General features: G+C 47.3%; 1 protein-coding gene and 1 pseudogene across 1 annotated transcript in view; both read left to right on the top strand.

Annotated features, from left to right (window-relative positions):
• ARHGAP28 (Rho GTPase activating protein 28) overlaps positions 1–21,658 on the top strand; it is a 1,241,333-nt gene that overhangs the window by 96,607 nt on the left and 1,123,068 nt on the right. The window lies entirely within an intron of this gene.
• Positions 20,108–20,349, top strand: LOC144827379 (serine palmitoyltransferase small subunit B-like; annotated as a pseudogene).

Below are 21,658 nucleotides of genomic sequence, written 5' to 3'. Positions count from 1 at the left end.
CTCCTCCCCTTTCTGGCGAAGGTCCTGGAGGCCCATGTCACCCAGGTCCTAGGCGCCTTCGTGGAGGAGAGTGGGGGACTTGCTTCCCGGCAGGCCGGTTTCCGCCCCCGGCACTCCACCGAGAAGGTGGTTATCTCTGTGATGGAAGACCTTAGAGAGGGGCTAGACACCAATACTCCCCAGGCCCTTGTTCTTTTAGATCTCTCCGCCGCCTTTGACACGGTTGACCATTCCATCCTCCTCACCCGTGTCAAGGCGGCAGGTATCGAGGGCCTCGCCCTGGCCTGGATCAGCTCCTTCCTAAGGGATCGCACTCAGGCCGTCCATCTGGCGGAATTCACAGCCCCCCCCCCCACTCAGTCCGGTGTGGTGTTCCTCAGGGTTCTTCTCTCTCTCCTTTATTATTCAATCTCTACATTTCCCCACTTATTTTTGCACTTCAGCAAATGGAGGTCACCGTGTATAATTATGCCGATGACCTCCAACTCATCTTTCATCTGTCACACTCCCCCACCAGTATACTCAACTTCCAGTCTGTCATGCTGTTCATCAGTGATTGGATGAGCGGCAACCATCTGAAATTAAATCCGGACAAGACTGAACTTGTTGTTACTGGTTGCACTCCTAGTCCCTGGTCCCCCAATTTCTGGCCTTCCTCCCTGGGTACCTCCCCTTCACCTTCACCCTCTGTAAAAACTCTAGGGATCTCACTTAACAAACACCTTCTCCCCACTCTCAGATCAGTTCTGTTGTCTCTTCTTGTTTCTTTGCCCTCCGCACTATACGGAAAATTTCTTGTTTTTTTTCTGTGCCTGCCCTTAAATTGATTTTGATGGCGATGGTCCTATCCCGGCTGGACTATGGGAACATTGTTTATAATGGTGCCCCTGCATACGCTCTACATCTCATTCAACTAGTGCAAAATCAGGCCGCCCGCCTGATCTACGGCCTGCCCAGATTTCATCATATCACCCCCTTACTTCTACTCCTACATTGGCTGCCTATTAAGGAACGGGCTCTCTTCAAACTGGGCTGCACTACTTTTCAGGCTTTGGCGGGAACTGCCCCTGAGTTCATCTCTTCTGCCATTTGCACCTACTGCCCCAACAGAGAACTCCGCTCCTCCACTAAATTTTTTCTTTCGGTCCCTCGGTTCAAGAAAAAGAATTCCGGGGGCCTGAAATTCACTGTCCTTGCTCCCACTTTCTGGAATTCTCTCCCCTTTCACATCAGATCTATTCCTTCTTATCTTGAATTCCGCAGGGCACTCAAGACCTTCCTTTTTTCTCACGCCTTCCCATCCCAGTAATTCTGCCTCCCAGTCACTGGTCAAGCATCCTTAAAGCGCCAAGAAACCGCGTGGTATACGTGCGCTATATAAATTCCTATAAATTCAAATTCAAATACAGCCAAACACCATATACAGGAATACTCCCTTAGGATCAGAGATATATACTGTGCAGTAACCAAATGTATGCTCAGTTTGTCTGCTGTATTACGACCATGCAGCACCATGGTCTCCAGCTGCACTATCATCTTAGAGTACGTTCCTGTCATTGTTTTGGTGTGCGAGAAAATGTCTTGCCACTGAGTAATGGCAATTCTTGTTTGTATGGCTCTGCATGAACAGTGCTACCAACATAACACCGACCTTCACTGAGCAATATATACATATTTATATACATGTATATATTACACAGTGATGGTCTCCAGTGTGTGTATATATAGTTAGGTCGGAGTTTCCATAAGGGGAATATTTTATTTTGCTAATAACTTTGGTACCATTAAAGAATCCGGTATGAAACATTTAAAAAAAAGCTCACCACCTCAGCTCCTTTATGGAAAGCTTCACCCTGATGAGTCCAGCAAGGACCAAAAAAAGGAGGGAAGGTGCCAAAAGGTTGATTTCCCACGTTAATTTACGTAGGAAATACTGATCTCTGATACAGAAGAAAATGGCTGAACGGTATTACACTAAAACTGGCATAAAGTTAAACGTTACTCATAAAGCATGCTGTTTTGTGATTTGATGTACATCCGTTCAGTCGTTTTTGAGAATTTATCATTGAAAGAAGGGCTCTGGCTGGGCTTGATGTGGTAAAAAAGCTAGATAGCGAGTGAGTGTTTGTGTCTAGATATGCTCTGATTTCCCAATTTAAAGGGGACTAGTTAAACTTGATTGGCTGGTGGCAACATGAACAATATATTGTGGCAGCCATTGTAGGACTCAGGGACATGGTCCTTGAGTCCTGAAAATGAATTAAAAAAACATAAAGGGGCAGAGTTAGCACACCCTGACCCCCAAGGGTATGTTGGACCCCACTTGATTGGCTGGATACAACATTGACAACATGTTGTGGCACCCATTACAGGGTGAATGCTATGTTTTGAGGGTCTTACAAAAAGCACATATAAAGGCTGATAACAGATTTTAACCACAATATAAATTATATGTTGGTAGTGTTATTTCATTTTGGGAATATTGGTGAGTTCTCAGGTGATTTTACCCTGCTGAAAAATGCTGACCCTCTGCTGGGATTTAATGAACTATGTTTGAGAGAAACTATTTTCTACCAGGATTTTCTCATAGAGGTTATGGAAGGTGCTCCAGAAGCTAAAATGAGAGCACATTTCCTGTAGGTTCACACTATCTGCTCCAGCCATGTGAGAAAAAAGTCAGATAATCTGAGCACATATGCTTCCAACATCAGCAGCAGCCTCTCAGTGGATTCCCCAATGTTCTACTGCAGAATCTCACATTGTTCTAATGAACGACTAGAGTTCTAACATCCTATATATATGGTAAAAGTGTCACACACTTGAATACCATCTTGATGGAACCAAAGCTGTAAAACCTAAAGCATTTTATTTAGAATTTTTTGAAATCGGGGGATTATGAGGAGGGTTTATTTTGTCATAATAATTACGATTACAGCTTCAGAAAGCTACAATGGAGGCACGTTTTCTGTAAGTTCTCAAATATCTTCCTCATGCATGTCAGTAAAACATTCTGACAAGTAGACTAAAACGTGTACTTTCAACACCAGCAGCAGTCTGTCAGTTAACTACTTAAGGATCAACTGCTGATTCACCACTGAGTTCTAATGACCAACTAGTGAGGTATCAGTCTATATGTATGACAAAAGTGTGGCACACCTAAACACCATCTTGATGGAATCAAAGCTGGAAAACAGAAAGGAATTATTCTCCTAAGACACTGTTATAAAACCAATAAAGGTTTTCATTATCGTAGAAATTATTTTCTATGAGCTGTTAAATATCTTCCTCATTAATTTCAGGAAAACATTCTGATATGCATAGTGAAACATGTACTTCCAACACCAGCAGCACTCTGTTATGTTAGTCCCTTGTAATCAGCGGCAGCTTCACCACAAAGTTATAATTACCAATTAAAATGCTCACATTTTGTATCCAGACAAAAGTAAGGTGCTCGGACTGTAAGTTGTTGAATAAAATTCCTTTCCTGAGGAGTATGCTGAAGTAAATGACCATTGATATGTAAATGCAGACATGAAACTCCCAAGTTAAAAATCTGAGATGAGATATGGGTCTTTAGTCATTTGAGCCATAATGCATTTAAAAAGGGGCTAACAATAATGAAAGAAAAAGATGACTGTATAAGAACAGTGTTGTAATTGAAAATCCATTAGCCGAGGTGTATAAAATAAGGTTGGTTTATTCAAGCTTAGTTACAGGGTAAATTTCAGGGAAGTAAGTAGAAGATGGTAAATAACAGATAGCCCCACCAAGAGCAGCCTCCCTGCTGCTCAGCCTGCATACTCCAACTGACACTCAGCACATCAACAGGCACCCATTCATTCTATGACATCACCGAACTTTCAGCACAAAGGGAAAAATGGTCCCAGAACACTGTTAGTACGCAATTTACAAGATTAAATATGAACGAAAATAGAAAACAAATGAAAACAATGTAGAGACACATTGTTATTTAATCACAATGCGCCCAAGCATAATAAATTAGTACACACATGATTATCATCATAAAATGCGAAGTGCCCAGTTGGGGTAGGGGGAAAAGGAGGTGTCAGTGAGGGGAAATGAGTGCAGAATTCGGGAAGTGATTTGGTGAAGGTCAAACTACCTTAATCACAACCGTTTTCAAATCCTGGCTTTCAAGCAGAGCCAGATACATATACAATTAATGTAAAAAATAACATTATGCCATGCTTCCAGGATTGCAGTTTAAATCACGCTTAGAGTGGAGGCTGGCAAGTGAACCGGTTGTCGACGTTTCGCCCCACAAACGCAATAGGTGTAGCTGAACCTTAAAGGAGGGTCTTCATCAGGACAGGGGAAGGGGGGGTGTGGGGGGGGGGGGGGTTGTGGACTTGCTAGAGCCGGAAACATTAAAAGGAAAAGTCAGACTCAAATACTGGTCAATTAAGATCCATTCTACTAAGCAACATGGTGGTGGAAAGGGAAAATAAGTAATATTAATAAAACTAACATGGGTCCTGAGATCACACACGAGTCCAGGAGCAAAATGGTAGATTCAATCGGTACGTTGCTGAAAAACACTACCTACAGTAGGGATCATAATAAACAAAAGTGCAAGCTAGCGATTAAAGCAATGCAAGCAAACTCAAGAGGCGCAATGGCCGAGACAAAACAAATGAAGGGAAGAAACTGACAAAAGGATGGGCTCGGAAAGTCACCGTCCTTGTTGCGGCTACATGGCAAAGAGCCGACTATGCACAATAAATCATGGCGTAATCCTACGGAATACACAGAAAAAAGACCCGTTATTAGCCAAACAACTCCAACAGAGTACCATACCTGTGGGCTGGAAATCAGTAGTCCCGGGGGCGGGGCCGTTGGGACGGAAAGGTAAAACACTCATTCAAAAAAGGCAAGAGCATCAAGGACCATGTAGTCCGATCCTTTTTGGAACCTCCGACACCAACCACTATTTTGACTCTATGGAACCTACCACCGGTCATTGGCCACCATAGATGTGGACAGTGCAAGGCCTGGTCTACCACCATTCAGACTAAGGAATTCACTCATCAAAACCATAAGATTACTCTTAAAGTCTACACCAACTGCAGCTCTGGCAACGTCATCTACGGGATTGTCTGCCCCTGTGATCTGATTTATAATGGCCACCCCAACAAAAGATCAAGGTCAGGATACTACAACACTGCAGTCGCATTCGCTGTGAGGTAGCAGGCTCACCTCTGGTGCAACATTTCAAGAGTGCTGGCCATGCCCCTGACAATTTCAAATGGATTGTCCTTGAGAAAGCCATGCTGGGACCAAGGGGCGGTAACATTGGACTGATACTGGATATTCGGGGATCCAAATGGATGTTTTTTTTTCAATTCAATAACAAATGGTCTGAATGACATGGACAGCAGTTACGCACAACTAGCAACACTCTGCCCCTAGAACCAGATAGACATCATTGGTCCTTCCTACCTGTCTTTCACTCTACCTCATGATCCCCTTCCCTCTTGACTAACCTTTAACTGCCTTACGTAGGCGTCTTTACCCTCATGTTTGGGAGGTACACGCTACTGCATTGCGGGATGTTTACATTGAGTAGGGTTGTTTATCTCTTGTTTATTTATGCAATATGAGGCACCCATACCATCCTATCTGTATAATTTGAGGGACTATCTTACACTGCCTTCACTACCAATTTGAACTGTCCTATACTGACGTTTTGAACCTCATGTCTGGGAGGTCCACGTCATTTTCCAGTGGGGTGATATATATCCCTCTTAATCATACACGGTACTATGCCTATACCATCTTATGTGACTGGCACCCACAGTGATTCTGTACCATCACATTGCCTTTAATCTCCGCTGACATCATTAGTACCTTTCTTGCAGTAGACACTTAAGATTGTTTTGCATTTTTTTTACAGTATGCCCCGATTTGATGCCAGTTTTATTTATTGTGGACAGTGCGTTTTTTTACTCACTCAACGGCAAGGTGTGCCGACTTTTACAATTTAGTGAGGTACCCTTTTGCTAATAGATGGTCTGGCATACCCTTGCTCCTACCCGAGGTTTAGACCGCATCTGTTTTTACTCGAGTACTTTCTTTAAATGATGAAGGACATACCGAGTCTGTCTACCCTTTCATTTTAAAATGCTTTACTCGGTATATAAAAATATAACCATATAACAGACAAAATAAAATTATACATTGTAGTACATATAAAGGGAGTACAATTTACTATAATGATTTTAGCCTTTCAAAATCTTTACGGGGCGTGAGATTATTCTCCACAGTCAAATAAATTTAAAAAACATTTTAAACGAGTGTGCAAAATTTGCAATATAATAATTCATGACAACCTAGGAATAATTATTTATATTAATTCCTGAAGACACAAATATAAAATTCATATGGAATATAATTCCTGCAATAGTCCCGGTACAAAAAGTGCAATCTTAAAGTGACCTGTGCTAATAACAGTATATAGGCTCATTTCTCTTACTAAAAAATATTACAGTAGGGTCGGATAACTCATAATCATATAATAATTGATTTCCTTGTCGATACACATTTTAAAATATATGTAGCTGCATAAAAACATATATCCGTACTATTCAATTCAAACATTATCCACAGTGCATCTTTAGTTGTTCTTTTATTATATTTTAAAAACATGGGCTTTAAATACAGTTTCCATAAAAAAATATAAAATTTGCAAAAAAGCATAAAATGGCAACAGCTCTGTTTAGATATACCATCACATGGGCAAGGTAAGATACTATTCCGTCCGGTATAAGGGAAGGACACAAGGTGGTGCACAGTGCCTAATCTTAACCGTGTCAATACAAAACGGTGGGAGCTTCTTGTCTACCCTTTCATGGTCCACACATCCAGCGTGAGACGGCTGGCGTGCACGCTGCGTCTCTTGAGGATCGCTTTCCAATCCGGTCCGTGTTTCCTCTAGGTGTTTTGCCTTTCCGGACCAACGGCCCCCGCCCCCGGGACTACTGATTTCCAGCCCGCAGGTATGGCTCTCTCTTTCCTCCCGTATTGTTACTCTGCCCGCACTTTAATTCCTGTGCTCGGTTGGAGTTGTTTGGCTAATTACGGGTCTTTTTTCTGTGTATTCCTTAGGATTACGGCATGATTTATTGTGCATAGTCGGCTCTTTGCCATGTGGCCGCAACGAGGATTGTGACTTTATAAGCCCATCGTTTTGTGAGTGTCTTTCCTTCATTTGTTTTGTCCCTGCCATAGCGCCTCTTTATTGCTTTGATCGCTAGCTTGCACTTTTGTTTATTATGATTCCTACTGCAGGTAGTGTTTTTCAGCAACATACTGATTGAATCTACCATTTTGCTCCTGGACTCGTGTGTGATCTCAGGACCCATGTTAGTTTTATTATTACTACTTATTTTCCCTTTCCACCACCATGTTGCTTAGTTGTATGGATCTTAATTGACCAGTATTTGAGTCTGATTTTATCTTTTTAATGTTTCCGGCTCTAGGAAGTCCACGCCCCCTGCCCCTTCCCCTGTCCTGATGAAGACCCTCCTTTAAGGTTCCACTACACCTATTCCGTTTGTGGGGTTGAAACGTCGACAACCGGTTCACTTGCCAGCCTCTACCCTAAGCATGATTTAAACTGGAATCCTGGAAACATGGCATAATGTTAATTTTTTACATTAATTGTATATGTATCTGACTCTGCTTGAAAGCCAGGTTTTGAAAACAGTTGTGATTAAGGTCGTTTGACCTTCACCATATCACTTCCCGAATTTTGCACTCATTTCCCCTCACTGACACCTCCTTTTTCCCCTACCCCAACTGGGCACTTCGCATTTTATGATGATAATCATGTGTGTACTAATTTATCATTCTTGGGCACATTGTGATTAAATAATAATGTTCCTCTAAATTGTTTTCATTTATTTCTATTTTTGTTCATATTTAATCTTGTCAATTGTGTACTAACTGTGTTCTGGGACCATTTTCCCTCTGTACTGACTAGCACCCACGTCTCAGCGACACTTATTGGGTTTACCCTTCCTTTGTAACATCACTGAACTTTTAGCATTCCATTCATCACCTAGCACTCCAGCACTTATCCTGGCTGAGCAGCAGGGAAGACATAGCCAAGGAAAAGGAATAGCAACAATTAAGTTACAACACATCCCCCTTCCTTAGGGAAACTAAAAGCAGAAATAATGCAAATAAACGGAAACATCATCAAATACATTAAATTCACAAATGATAGAAGGAACATTCCTAATGTTTACAAGCATTTTTTTTTTTTTTATCTTTTTGTTGAAACATAACAGCTCCATCAAAATACACATCAGATAGCAGTGGAAGTGCATTGGTAGTTTCACAATAAATAAGTATAAAAACCCCTTTCGGTGTATGTACTATTGGTCTACCCCCAAATCATACCCCGACGAAATCCAATATTCTACACTAAAACATCCTTGCCCACCTCCCTAATCTAAGTCCTCCCCCCGCCCTCCGTCCCTCCCTATCCCCCCTGCTTCATGCTCAGTACCTCTCCCAATCATAGGCTAGTAGCCTCTCAATAAATGGGGTTACCGAAAGTGCACAATGCGCGGTACTCAGTGGGAGAGTTCCTATAGGGGGTACCCTCAACCCATTGGTGAAGCATCTGGGGTATCCAGCCATTCCCCTCTGTACCTTCTCCATGCCAGCCATATCTTTTCCCATTTCTTGGGGCAGCCCCGACTATGATAAATGACTTTCTCTGCCCTCTGGCACCAGTTCATATCTCGTTCCCATTCCTCTATCGTTGGTGACAGGTCACTCCCCCAGAGTCGAGCTATGTTCCTTTTGGCCACCATACTTGCGAAAGCTAACCATGTCTTGTCCCATTTGGGCCAGGCAACGTCACCCGTCACCCCCAGATTGTGCCATCGAGCCTCCAGCGGCTCCTCCGCCTCAACCACCTCCTCCATGATGTCTTTCAGTCTGACCCAGTATGCACGGATTTTGGGGCAGTCCCATAGAATGTGAAAGAAGGTGCCCTCCTCCCCACAGCAACTCAAGCAGAATTGTGTTGTCGCAAACCCCATCTTATATTGTACCGTTCGAGGGGTGTAAGACCTATGAAGGATGCGCAGCTGAACCAATCTGAATCTAGCTCGAATCGCCACCTCTTCAGGACACCGCAAGGCCTGATTCCAGTCATCGTCCTCCAACACGCCAAGGTCTGATTCCCACTTTTCCCTCAATGGCCCCAGTGTGTCCAGATTGTTATTAATGAGCTTTTTGTAGGTAAGTGAGATAGCTTTATCAATCATAGGGTCTAACAGTAGACTGTCCTCAAGTGGGGCATACTCAGGCAGTTGGTCCCCCTGTTTCATATGTGCGTGCAAGGCGTGTTTAAATTGTTGGTAGTGTAGAAATTCGCCATCCCCCATTTGGAATTTCGTCTGTAGAGTCGTGAAATCCACCAATTGCCCCCTCTTCCATACGTCCCCCAGCGTATCTATGCCTATCAGACTCCACTCCTCCCTAAGGAAGTCGCCTTTCCATAAAGGCGTTTGGACCGTAAGCTTCGCCTACCAACCAAGCAACTTCGTTGCTCGTTTCCACACCCCTACCACCACCGCAGTCTGGGGAGGCAACGACTGGCTGCGCCTGGTTTTAGAGTATAGAGCCGCCAAGTACGAATCCACTCCCAGGGCCATACGGTCCACCCGATAAGCGGGTTCCTCCTGTGGGGCAAACACCCAACCATTTATATTGACCAACTGTGTCGCCCAATAGTATAGACGGATGTCCGGCACTGCTAGCCCCCCTCATAGGGACCCCGCTGCAGTTTCCGAAGAGCAAATCTCGGACACCCTCCACTCGACAATAGGAGCGTTGCTCAGACTACACCGTTTTAAACACATGCTCCGGGATCGGGAAGGGCGAGCTCTGCAGTACATAAAGCAGACGAGGCAGGGCCATCATTTTGAATAACACGGCCCTGCCCATTAGGGAGACCGGAAGGGTCCTCCAGTGCAGCACACCAATGCGCCAGTGGCTCCAGTGCTAGGGCAAAGAGAGTTGGGGAGAGGGGGCAGCCTTGTCTCGTTCCGCGCCCCAATCGAATTCCCGCGACATAGCCCTATTGACCCGAACCCTCGCCAGTGGCTCCGTGTACAGAAGTTTCACCCAGGCGCAGAAGTTGTCTCCAAAGTCCAACTTCTCCAAAACTACGTATATGTAGCGCCATTCAATGCTATCGAAGGCCGTATGGGGGTCAAGAGATATCAGTGTCGCTGGCACTACCCGGCGTGTGGCTACCGTCTGCAGGACCCCGAATAGGCGACGCAAATTGAGTCGCGTGCTCCTGTGGGGCATAAAGCCCAACTGGTCCGGTTGGACCAGCGATTGTATCACCGCACCCAGGCACATGGTCAGGATCTTCCCCAGAACCTTTGTCTCATAGTTAAGGAGGGAAATAGGTCTGTATGAGCTGCATTCCTCCTGCGGTTTTCCTGCAACGATCGTTGCCAACCGTAAATCCCTCGGGAGCCACCCAGTCTCCCGCGCCTCAAGGAACATACTGCACATGTGGGGCACTGTGCGGCTAGCCACACAGCCAAACGCCTCCACTAGGAACCCATTGGGCCCCGGGGCCTTTCCTGTCTGCAGGTCCCCTATGGCCTCCTCCACTTCCTTGACCGTGATATCCGCTTCCAGCACGTCCCTGTCCCCGGACTCTAGTATGGGCAGCAGCAAGGGGGCCAGGAAATCGCGACACTCCTGTTCGTCTCTAGTCGTGTGAGATCGGTAGACCTCCTCATAATATCGCGCGAAATCCTCCGCTATTGCCACGCTTGTGGTGCTCACTGACCCATCCGGACGCTCTATTCTCGGTACCCAGCTGAGGTCCCGGTCCCTCTTCTCCAGCCAGGCGATCATTTTATTCGCCTTGTCCCCCAAATCGTACACCCTCCGTTGAGTGGCAAATGCATGCGATCGCGCCTGTTCCGTCAGGACATCCCGTAGCTCTTTACTTAGGAGGCGTGCCTTATGCAGTCTGTCACGCTCCTGAGCCTGAGTAAGCCCTGTCCTACCTTTCAGAGCAAGAAGCTCCGATTCCAGTTTCTCCACCTGCGCATGTTTGTCTTTGCTCTATGTCCCAACCTCAACCTGTACAAAATCCCTGGCCACTGTCTTGTACGCCTCCCACACTATCCCAGGGGGAGCTCACAGAGCCTACATTGTCATCGAAGTAATGATCTACCCTCTCCCGGAACCTCTCCTGGAACTCCCTGTCCTTAAATAAAAAGGAATCAAGCCAAGGGGGGACACTCCAATCTCGCCTGGGACCCATCATCTGAACCCCCACCGGTGCATGGTCAGAGATCCCTCTAGCTTTATGATGTCAGTCTCTAAAGAGGTTCATGCAGTCTGCTAGTGTAAATATGTAATCGATCCTAGAGGACGGCCCATGGGCTGCGGAGATGTGCGTGTATTGTCTGACTTGTGAGTTATGCGTCCTCCATAGATCGACCAAGCCCAGTGCCTGTGCAAAGTCCCTGAGGTGGCCTGTCCCTCCCCTACCCAGTGTAGTCGGTGATCTGTCTAGTTCTCCAGCCATCACATCATTCATGTCCCCACCCACGACCAATGTCCCCGTAGGCATTTCCAACAGCAACTTTCCAATATCAGGGAGGGTAGTCCAGTGTAGCTTCGGAGGAATATGTAGCGAGCAGAAGTTCAGAGTGTGGCCCTCCCATTGTGCAGATAATGCCGCAAAGCTACCCAGGGGATCAGACCAGCATCGCCCCAAGACCATTGGCAAAGAGTTTTTAATTAGGATACCTACTCACCTAGAGCCCATTGTAAAGCCAGAGTGGGCATGAAGGGTGTAACCAAACCTGTCTAGGGCCTTGCAGTGACTCCCCAGCAGATGCGTCTCCTGTTGGAGTGCAACATCAGGGGCGTGCCTGCGTAGGTATTGAAGCACAACAGTGTGCTTGATCTTGTTCTGCAGGCCGTTCACATTCCAGGATATTATGTCAAGGTGTTGCGTCCTAGGCGTGTGTGACCCAGCATTTGTCCCCGCAAAATCTAAGGGGTAGTGACCAAATCTCCCTACCACCCCCCTCCCACCCGCCAATTGAGTGTGTCGATGGAGTCAAAACAAACATACAATACAAAAACAAATCATGAGAACTAGAACAAAGCCCCCATTTCCCCCCAGCAACAACCCCCCACCCTGCTACCCTGCTACGTCGGCCAACCGCGCCAGACATCCCCAACAAGCAGACCGCCTGTAGCCCTTAAAACGATAAACTCAAGGGTGAGTGGTGCAACCAAGTCAAGCATCCGGGGCTCCCATCTGACCCCCCCTTACAGTTCATTAGAGAGTCCAGTGATCGCCCTTTTCTAGAGCAGCGTCCCATAACGGAGGAGGACCCTCCCAAGACTCAACCAGGGTCACCCCATCCAAATGGTTAATTAGCAACAACAAACATAGATCAAGGCCTGCAATCGAGCCCCCCAGGACCCCCCATACGTTTCGAGGCCCCCCAACTCTCAGTGACCCTGCAGGATTAGTATCAACAGTCCCCGTATACGTTACAGGTCCACGATATCCTGCCAGTCCGAACACACATAGTTCATCTCGTCACCCCAGGTCCGGAGACGCCAAAGGGCTGCGGGTCCTCCTCCTAGTCTGTTGGAGCTGGCCCCCCTGTCGCCGTCATGCTCCCCCCGCCGATCCCACAGATGAAGCCGGAGACTGGGGCGCCGCGCTCCTCCAACTTCCCTCGCCGTCCGGGCCCCTCCACTGCTGGCTGCACTCTTCAAGCCAGGTATGGGTCTCCTCCGGGGTGGTGAAGAAAAAGGACTTCCCCTCCGCCAAGACCTTGAGCCGCGCCGAGAAGAACATCATGTACTTGAGACCGCGTTCTCGAAGTTTCCTCTCAAGGAAGAACCGTATCGTGGCGTCGCCCACACGTAAATCACCATGCTGCCATGCCGCCTGTAGGATTGCATCTCTGTCTCTATAATTAAGAATCCACGCGATGATGGTGCGCGGCGGGACCCCCGGGCGCGGCGGCGGGACTGGCGCCCTGTGCGCTCGCGTTATGACGAAGAATTTAGACAGTCTCTTGGGTTTCAGGCGGTACAAGATGAGATCTTCCAAAAACAGTTCCACACTAGCCCCTTCCATTTTCTCCAGCACACCTACTACCCTGAGGTTGTTTCTTTGGGCCCTCCCTTCCTGGTCCTCCAGCCGCGCTGCCGGCTGCCTCTGGTGGTGTGTGAGCTGTTAGACCTGCTGTTGTAACGACTTGGTAGTCCCCTGGAGGTCCGTAATGGCGGCTGCATTTTGCATGGCTTTCTCAGACGTTTTTTTCAGATCCGCCCGCTGAAGCGTCAATTCGATAGACATTTTGTCTTTTTTTGATTGAGTAGTGCCCAAAGATTGTATGGCCTGCATTATGGAGGATAGAGATGGCTCACGGGGCTCCTCTGAAGACCTGGGGTGGGGCAAAGTTCCTCCTCCCTGGTCCGCCGTATAGTTATCCATGGTATTCGATTGGATCACCGTGGACTTCTTGTTCCTCATGGCCGTGGGGGATATAGGGCGACCACCACTGGGCCCTCCGTCTTCCGCCCGCACCCAGCCTCAGTCGAGAGGAGCAGGGGTGGCCCTCCGTAGTTCAGCACGTGTCCACTGATGCGTGCCGGCCGCCTGCCAATCTGGTCCGCTGCCCGCCTGGGACCTCACACCTCTGTAGACCGGGGCAGTGAGCGAGGGTCCACACCTCGTCTTGACCTGGGGCTCACCGGCGTCGCGCGCCACACTTGGCCGCCCTCCTGCGCTCCCACGTCGGCCCTCTGAGCACTTGAGGCCGGTGCTGCACTGGTGGGCCTTCACCGTGTAGGCCGCACCCGGCCCACACTTGCCGATCCCAGGTTTCTCGGCTTCCCGGGGTCGGATCTGGACAGGAAACACACCGTCGGGCTTCGGAGTATGGGAACTCTCCGACGCCGATGTGCAGCGTCGTGAATCCACAGGATTGATGGCGGATTTTAGGGGTCGTAAGGATCGCTGCCGAAGCGCCGCGGGATTATGCGGCCATCTTGGCTGCTGCCAAGCCACGCCCCCAATGCTTACAAGCATTAAAATCATGGAAACTAATTGACAGAATATACTTGAAGCAAACGATAACTCCTAAAGCAATCGACACTTCCTGAATCAATTAAATACATTAAGATTTACCCCATCCCCCTTCCTTAGGGAACACATATATACAAGCATACTGAGACCAAAGAGGACATGACGTAAAACACAACACACCCTGTACCTCTGAGCCAATAAAAAGCTCAGGCAAACAGACTTCACACAGTAATCAAATACATACACCTGCAACTCAACACTCAGGTAGGTACATCCAACCCCACAACTCCAAACTAGGGTACTCACAACCCTGCCCTAGGGTACTCACTACCCCACAACTCTATACTTGGGCACACAACACCCTACAACACTGTTCTAGGACATTCACCACTCCACAACTCTGTATTAGGGTACACACCACCCTACAACACTGTATTAGGGCACCCTACAACTCTGTAATAGGGTACACATCACCCTACAACACTGTACTGGGGCACTCACCACCCCACAACTCTGTACTAAGGCAAAAGACCTTGCATCCCAAAACAAAATACATGACCGTATCACAAGCACACAGAAATTAAGCACAAGAGACAGGCGCAGCATAAAAACTAAACAACCCCATGATAGAGTACATGACTCTACAACCATTCAGAACCTTATACCACACACCATCACAAGACATGAGCTAACATCAAAGGGACCCATGAAAACATAATACACCTAGGCAGGAAACCCAAAATAGCGTCAAGAAATAACCACTCCACATGCAACACACATGTATTACAAACAAAAGCAGATAGAAAGTCTTTAACTCCGGCGAGCGATCTCTCACCCGAAGTCCTCAACCATACTGAATACTTGTCGACAAGCTCCATGTTGCTGCTGCCACACAGTACGTCATGGCGCACAGGCTTCAATATTAATATGAACGTAAAAATAAACCATGACCTCCTCCCGGTTGGCGTCTCACATTGCGTGCGATGAGAAACTTGAAGATGTACAGTGTCCTCCTCCCGAATGGCATCTAATGTCACACATAATAGACGCTGGGAACCATAGGACTACTGTCGTGCTCTGCTCCGGTCAGCGTAGATTACTTCAGCCACACACCGCATCACGTGACGGTTGGACAGCATTACAAAAGCATAACCTGCAAATGCATGTGGGTCAGAACACTAGTCTTTTACTTGAGCACCACTCGGAACGCGCAGCCTCCATTGACATACCGGATCCTGTAACAGCATGCAGGAAGGAGCCTCGCACAGAACAGCGCATGATGTGGTCACTACTCGTGCTCACCTGATCTGTGTCCACATCATGCGCTTGAGCTTGAACTGAAAACCAACGGTAATGCAGAGTCAAAGCTTGCACAGGTTTAAAAAAAAAAAAACAGTCGCTCAAAACACATTCGCCACGGCGTCTCCATGTAACCCAAAACTGTCAATATCCATGTGAATTTTCTGCGAATTCCCTCTGCCAACTGCCAATCCAGATAAAAAATAATGACAGTATACACATTTTGTTTCACTCGATGTTGACTGCTCCATTTCTCTTTTCTCACATTTTGTTTCCATTGGGAGTATGTTTGTGAGGTCGCTCTGAAGAACCCCTTGTCGCTGTTGTGGGAGCTCTTTCTTTTCTCACTGTTGGGGCTGTGTGTGTGAGGGCTCTCTGTTGCAGAGTCTCTCTAGCCTACCAATACTGTTGTGGTTGTGAGTTGACATAGTTTTCTCACCTTTGTGGGCAATGTCCCAACCGCCCACCTACATCAAGGACAGGACCTGGTCCAGACTCCCTACCGAAGAATGGGCCAGGATCCTAAAAACGACCACCCCGGTATACGCCGTAGACCCGGCTGTTGCAGACAAAAAATTTAGAGAATGGATCACCACCTCCCTGAACACAGTGCTCCCACTTAGAACTAGGGAGGACAAAAACGGTAAACCCGGCTCTGCCCCGTGGTACACCTCGGACCTCCGACTACTTCGCAAAAATTGCAAAAAGGCCGAACGGCTTTGGAGAAAAGACTGGCAGCACACCAGCAAGGAAGCATACCATAACACAGTCAAACTCTATAAAGAGGCCATCAGGCACGCCAAAGCCTCCCATTACGACACGCGGATAAAAGAGTCCTCCAATTCCGCCAGGGAATCCTTCTTAATTGTAAAAGAGCTGCTCAAAGTACCTGACACCCCTCCCTCCATCACCCCCCAGGTTGACCGAAGTAATGAACTAGCCTCTTATTTCAATGACAAAATCTCCCGCATCCTGGCTTCCCTCCCACCGCCGGGCCCCCCTAGCCACCTGGCCAGCCAGGCATCCCTCTGCCACACCGAAAGCAATTCATGCCCCATATTTGCGACATTCCGGCCAGTAACCCGCATAGAGGTAGAGCGAACTCTGACTAAAATGAAAAGCGGATCTCCTCTGGACCCAGCACCCATCAGATTCCTCAAAACCGTGGCCCCTGTCATCATTCCCACGGTCACGGAGCTTATCAACAGCTCGCTCGCCCAGGGATCTGTCCCTGACAGCTGGAAAAGTGCGGTGGTAAAGGCACTTTTAAAAAAAAAACAGCTTGATCCAGCGGACATGTCAAACTATCGTCCAATATCACTACTCCCCGGAATCAGCAAGGTAGCCGAGAAATTGGTCAACGAACAATTATCTCAGTACTTTGAGACCAACAACATACTACGGCGATCCCAGACTGGATTCCGCCCGGGTCATGGCACAGACACCGCCCTTCTTGCCGTTATCGAGGAGGCAAGGCGCATCCTGGATTCAGGAGGGTCAGTGGCAGTGATCCTCCTGGATCTCAGCGCAGCCTTCGACACAGTCAACCACCGTGTCCTCCTCCATCGACTTGCAGCAGCAGGGCTCACCTGGATTGAATCCTTCCTCACTGGGCGCACGTTCCAGGTATGGGACGACAATCACCATTCATCCACCCTTCCCCTCACAAGCGGGGTCCCTCAGGGTTCTTCCCTGAGCCCGACGCTTTTTAATGCATATATGGCCCCCCTTGAGGACGTGGTGACACCATTTGACATAAAAATGGTAAGCTACGCTGACGACACTCAACTGGTCGTCTCCTTATCCCAACTAGTCGACCACCCAGAGAACCTGACCAACTGCCTCACAGACATCCACAGTTGGATGAGTGACTCATCCTTAAAACTAAATGGGTCAAAGACGGAAGTGATGCTCCTGGGGAAACAATGGACGACCATCCCTCCAGCACTCTGGCCCGATGTATTCGGAGAAATCCCCCCCCCCCCCCCCCCGAAGCGTGAAATCAAGACCCTCGGCGTATGGCTCGAACCAGAGCTTTCTATGAAGACGCAAGCAGCCAAAACCTCGGGTACCTGTTTCGGGCTCATGCGCACGACCCGCAAAATTCTCCCCTTACTACCACCTGCTTCCAGGAAATTGCTTATCCAGGGGCTAGTATTGTCTCGCCTGGACTATAGCAACATGGTCTACCTGGGAGCCCCTGAGGCCACCTTGACGAGACTGCAGCGTACACAGAACGCTGCAGCACGTCTGCTCACCAACCTTCCCCCTAGAGTGTCCGCCAGACCTGCCCTCAGGGATCTGCACTGGCTCCCTGTGCGCCAAAGGGTGCATTTCAAAGCCATGTGCACGACACACAAGCTGATCAACGGATCCGGTCCCGCGATACTCAGCAGCATGATCACTCACTACAAAGCACCCAGATCCCTACGATCCGAGAATGAGCACCTGGCTAACATCCCCAGATTAAAAAAGACACGCACAGGAGGACGACGCTTTTCTGTCCAAGCAGCCACTGGATGGAACGCCCTTCCACGTTCCCTCAGACTTGAACCCAACTACCTGGTATTCCGAAAAAAACTGAAAACACACCTATTTCCCAATTAATCGTCCTTCCTCCCTCCTTCTCCCTCAACTGGATTATAACTCCTATAGCGCGGGGATGCCCTTGGGTCACCAGGCGCTTTACAAATCGCTATTAAATTAAAATTAAATTAAAATTATGTGTATCTCTCACTGTTAGGTGTGTGTGTGAGAAAGTTCTTTGATTCAGGGCCTCTCTAGCCTACCAGTATTTATGTAGTTGTGGGTTCATACAGTGTTGTCACCTTTGTGGGCTGTGTCTTTGAGTTGACCCCTTTTTGTTGTTGTGGGAGTATGTGTTCTCCCACCGTATGGGGGTGTGTTTGTGAGAAGTCTCTCTGTTGCAGAGCCTCTCTGGCCTACCACTTTTTTGTGGTTGTGGGTTGACATTGGTTGGTCACTTTTGTGGGTGTTGTGTACGAGTCGACTTCCTCTTAAGTCACTCATATTTTCCACCTTTACAAGGTTGGTTGGTGAATCTCTCTTCACCGTTAGCTTTGGCTTTGCTGCTAAGGTTTTCCTGTTTGCCTGTCCTCTCTTTCCTTCCTCCCTTTAGCTTGGAGGTTTGTCCTAGTTTGAGCATATGTTTGCTGTGGTGTGTTTTCCTCTGCGCTGTTGTGGTTTGCTCCCCTTTCTGTTCACGTCATTTCGGCCTGGCCAGTTTGTGGCTCAAGGCGTTGGGTGGTTGTGCGTGGTGCAGTCTGCTGGTTTGTTTGTTGTGTGTGGGAAGGGAGTGGATGTGAGTAGGGGTTGTCTTTCTGCATAAAGATTGATTTTCCCTGTCCAGTTTATTATTTTCAGGATGTATGACATTACAACGCATGCTTTTACCATGCATGCCTTTACATCGCAGTTTTTACACCACATGCTGTTACAACGCATAGCGTTAAGGGGTGCTGGATAGTGAATAGTTTAATTTACTATTCCAACTCCAGTCCCCGTGGATAGTAGGGAAGGTGTTGGATAGTAAATTAAAACTATTCCCTATCCTAGAGCGCCCCCAGCGCAATGCGTTGTAATGGCATGCGTTGTAATAGTTGCGTCGTAAAGGCACTGCGTGGTAAAAGTTGCGTTGAAAAGGATGTTTCCCTTATTTTCACCATTGTGAGTACGTGGTGGGCATTTCCGTTTTTACTATTGCATTGCCTTATGTTGTCATTTATGTTATGTATCACTTTCTCCTATGCATTTCTGCATTTTGGAGGTTATCTTGTTAACCCATTGTACTGTGTTTTACTGATTTTCATCCTATCTGGTTTGCCCTTAACCATCTTCAGTTTGTTGCAATGGATCCTTTCAGCTTTCTGTGCATGCTATTTTTACCAATGTGTGCTTTTTTCCTTGGACCATTGCATTGTGGTTTTTCTCACCATGAGGAAGGGAACATTGTTGTACCTGCTGCTCAGCCAGTGTGAGTGTGGTGTGGAATGTTGGTGTGGAAGATGCTTCGGAATGTTGTGTGAGTGAGGCTGACAGTTGGAGAATGGGCTGAGCAGCAGGAAGGCTGCTCCTGGTGGGGCTCTTTGTACCTTTTATCTGGAACCATCTACTTAAATACTACCTTAAGTTTACCCGGAGCCGGATCTTCTTTCCATTACAACAAACAGCATCCCCTTTCCACATCTATTTACTCAGAGTATCCATCTTCACAGTCTCTTGAGAGGTCCCTAATTTTAATATAGAAACATATTGGTGGACAAATAAATAAATTCACCTACACACACACACCCACATATATATATATAACCCCCCAGAAATGTGCTGAGGAAAACGACGCTTAAAGTGACACTATAAATATTATAGATAGGTTTTGCAATTAGACACTTGCAATGAGACAAGAGCTAATGTAAAAAAAAAAACAATCACTGAAAAATGCTTAATCTCCTGATCTACGAGTCTGAGGTTTACACTTGTGCACGCAGCAGGGAAGTGCACGTGGCATGGCAGAGGAACCAGTGTAGTATATAGCACGTCCAAACGCCAAGACATCCAAGATTCCTAAAGAACATTTTTACAGAGATTCCTAAAGATCCCAAGGTAGCTGTAGCTGAAATCAAGGCCACAGAAACAGGATCTTCCCTCTTGCACAAAATGGATGTTAAGTACATGAAGGAAAACCTTTCTGGCTTTACTACCAGTACCTACTGATTACATGCAACTATGTCTTGGAGCCATGGGAAGCAAACATTTTCAAAACTGTGTTGTTGACGGCCATCGCTATGGTTAAATACACATCTAATATCTTCATTTCCATACATGTCCGACTTGCTTTGGAATTCTTTTCAAGCCTATGTGGAGGCCAGCATGAAAGTACTGTTGCTCTCATCAACTGAACCATGGCTACCTGCACTAAAATTTCTCTCCGGGGAAATGTTTTTGAGAATGCCTGACCTACGTGCACTGCTTGGAAAATGTTTTTCACCTGCTTTTTAGGTCTTGCCTAGCGAAGCAGCACCTGCACTGTCGCTTGGGCGAGACCTATTGTCGTTGGTTTCTCTGCCGAAGGGGGACTGGAGATTTGCACGTGTACGGACAGGAGATCTGCACTCCATACGCATGCACATCTTCTGTCCCCACGTAGGGCTGGCGTTTGAACACAGCGCGCGCCCCACCTAGGCCGCCTCACGCCTCCTCCTGCAAAACTGCACCGGGTGAAACCCATGCGTATCTCCACGCAGGGGTTTGGGGTAGGGGCGCCGTTCCACCTAATCCACCTCGCACCCCCTCCTAAAAAACAGAAGGAGCGGGCAACACTCCCCAGAATATCCCTGATGTGCTGTGTGTCCGCGCGGGTGCCTCATCCAGCAACAAACATGAGCAGCTGTCAAATGGCACCAGTTAAGGGCCGTAATAGGGTATGGCAAAGGAAAAAGACCCCTTATTTCAATGTCAGCATGTTAGTCCACATTCTTGCGGCCAGCAATAACTTATAATGCACATTTATTTGGTACAGGGATTCCACCCAGACTCGGAGAGTCCGGATCCCCGAATCCTCGTACCGAATAAGCAGGTGCTCGTAACGAGGGTCAAAGTTGTGAGAGGTGGGCGATCGGATCTCAAGGAAAGATGCTAAGATTTTGTTTGATACTGATGGGTGATTCATTAATTGATTTATATATACCCTTGGAACGTCTCTCCTACAGGGAGGGGTGCCAGCATTTATTTAGGTGCCCCCCTGCCTAGAAAAATATGAATTTCGCATTGTGTAATGTAACTGATGCTCATGTAAAGTGCACTGTTACCTTCGCGCAATACAAAACTGCACACAAAAAAAGCCAATAACTACTTACAAGGATAACCGTAACTTAAAACTTCGGGTACTTCAGCTCCTTAACAAACTGTCTGTTACTTCTCAAATCTGCGATTGGAAAGAGCCGTTCACTCAAATGTATCTGGTATGCTAATTGGTAAATAAGTCTTGTCAATCACGCACCGATACTGGGTCTTTGTTCTAGAGGAAACACTGAAAAAACAAGTATCTGCAATGCAATAGGTCTCGCATTTACGCAAGTTTGAGCTATTGGCATTGTAAATGACAACGCCTTCTATTTATGTTTTAAAAACCACAACTAACCTAACTGGGGTGGTGTGGAGTGCAAAAAAACGATGGATTTAGGCCCAGATCTCTGTACTGGGGTGAAT

This window comes from Lissotriton helveticus, chromosome 4_1, assembly GCF_964261635.1.
Source record: "Lissotriton helveticus chromosome 4_1, aLisHel1.1, whole genome shotgun sequence".
In the NCBI taxonomy this organism is placed as follows: domain Eukaryota; kingdom Metazoa; phylum Chordata; class Amphibia; order Caudata; family Salamandridae; genus Lissotriton; species Lissotriton helveticus.
The sequence above is the reverse complement of the archived record's forward strand: the minus strand, read 5'-3'. Positions and strand labels throughout refer to the sequence as shown.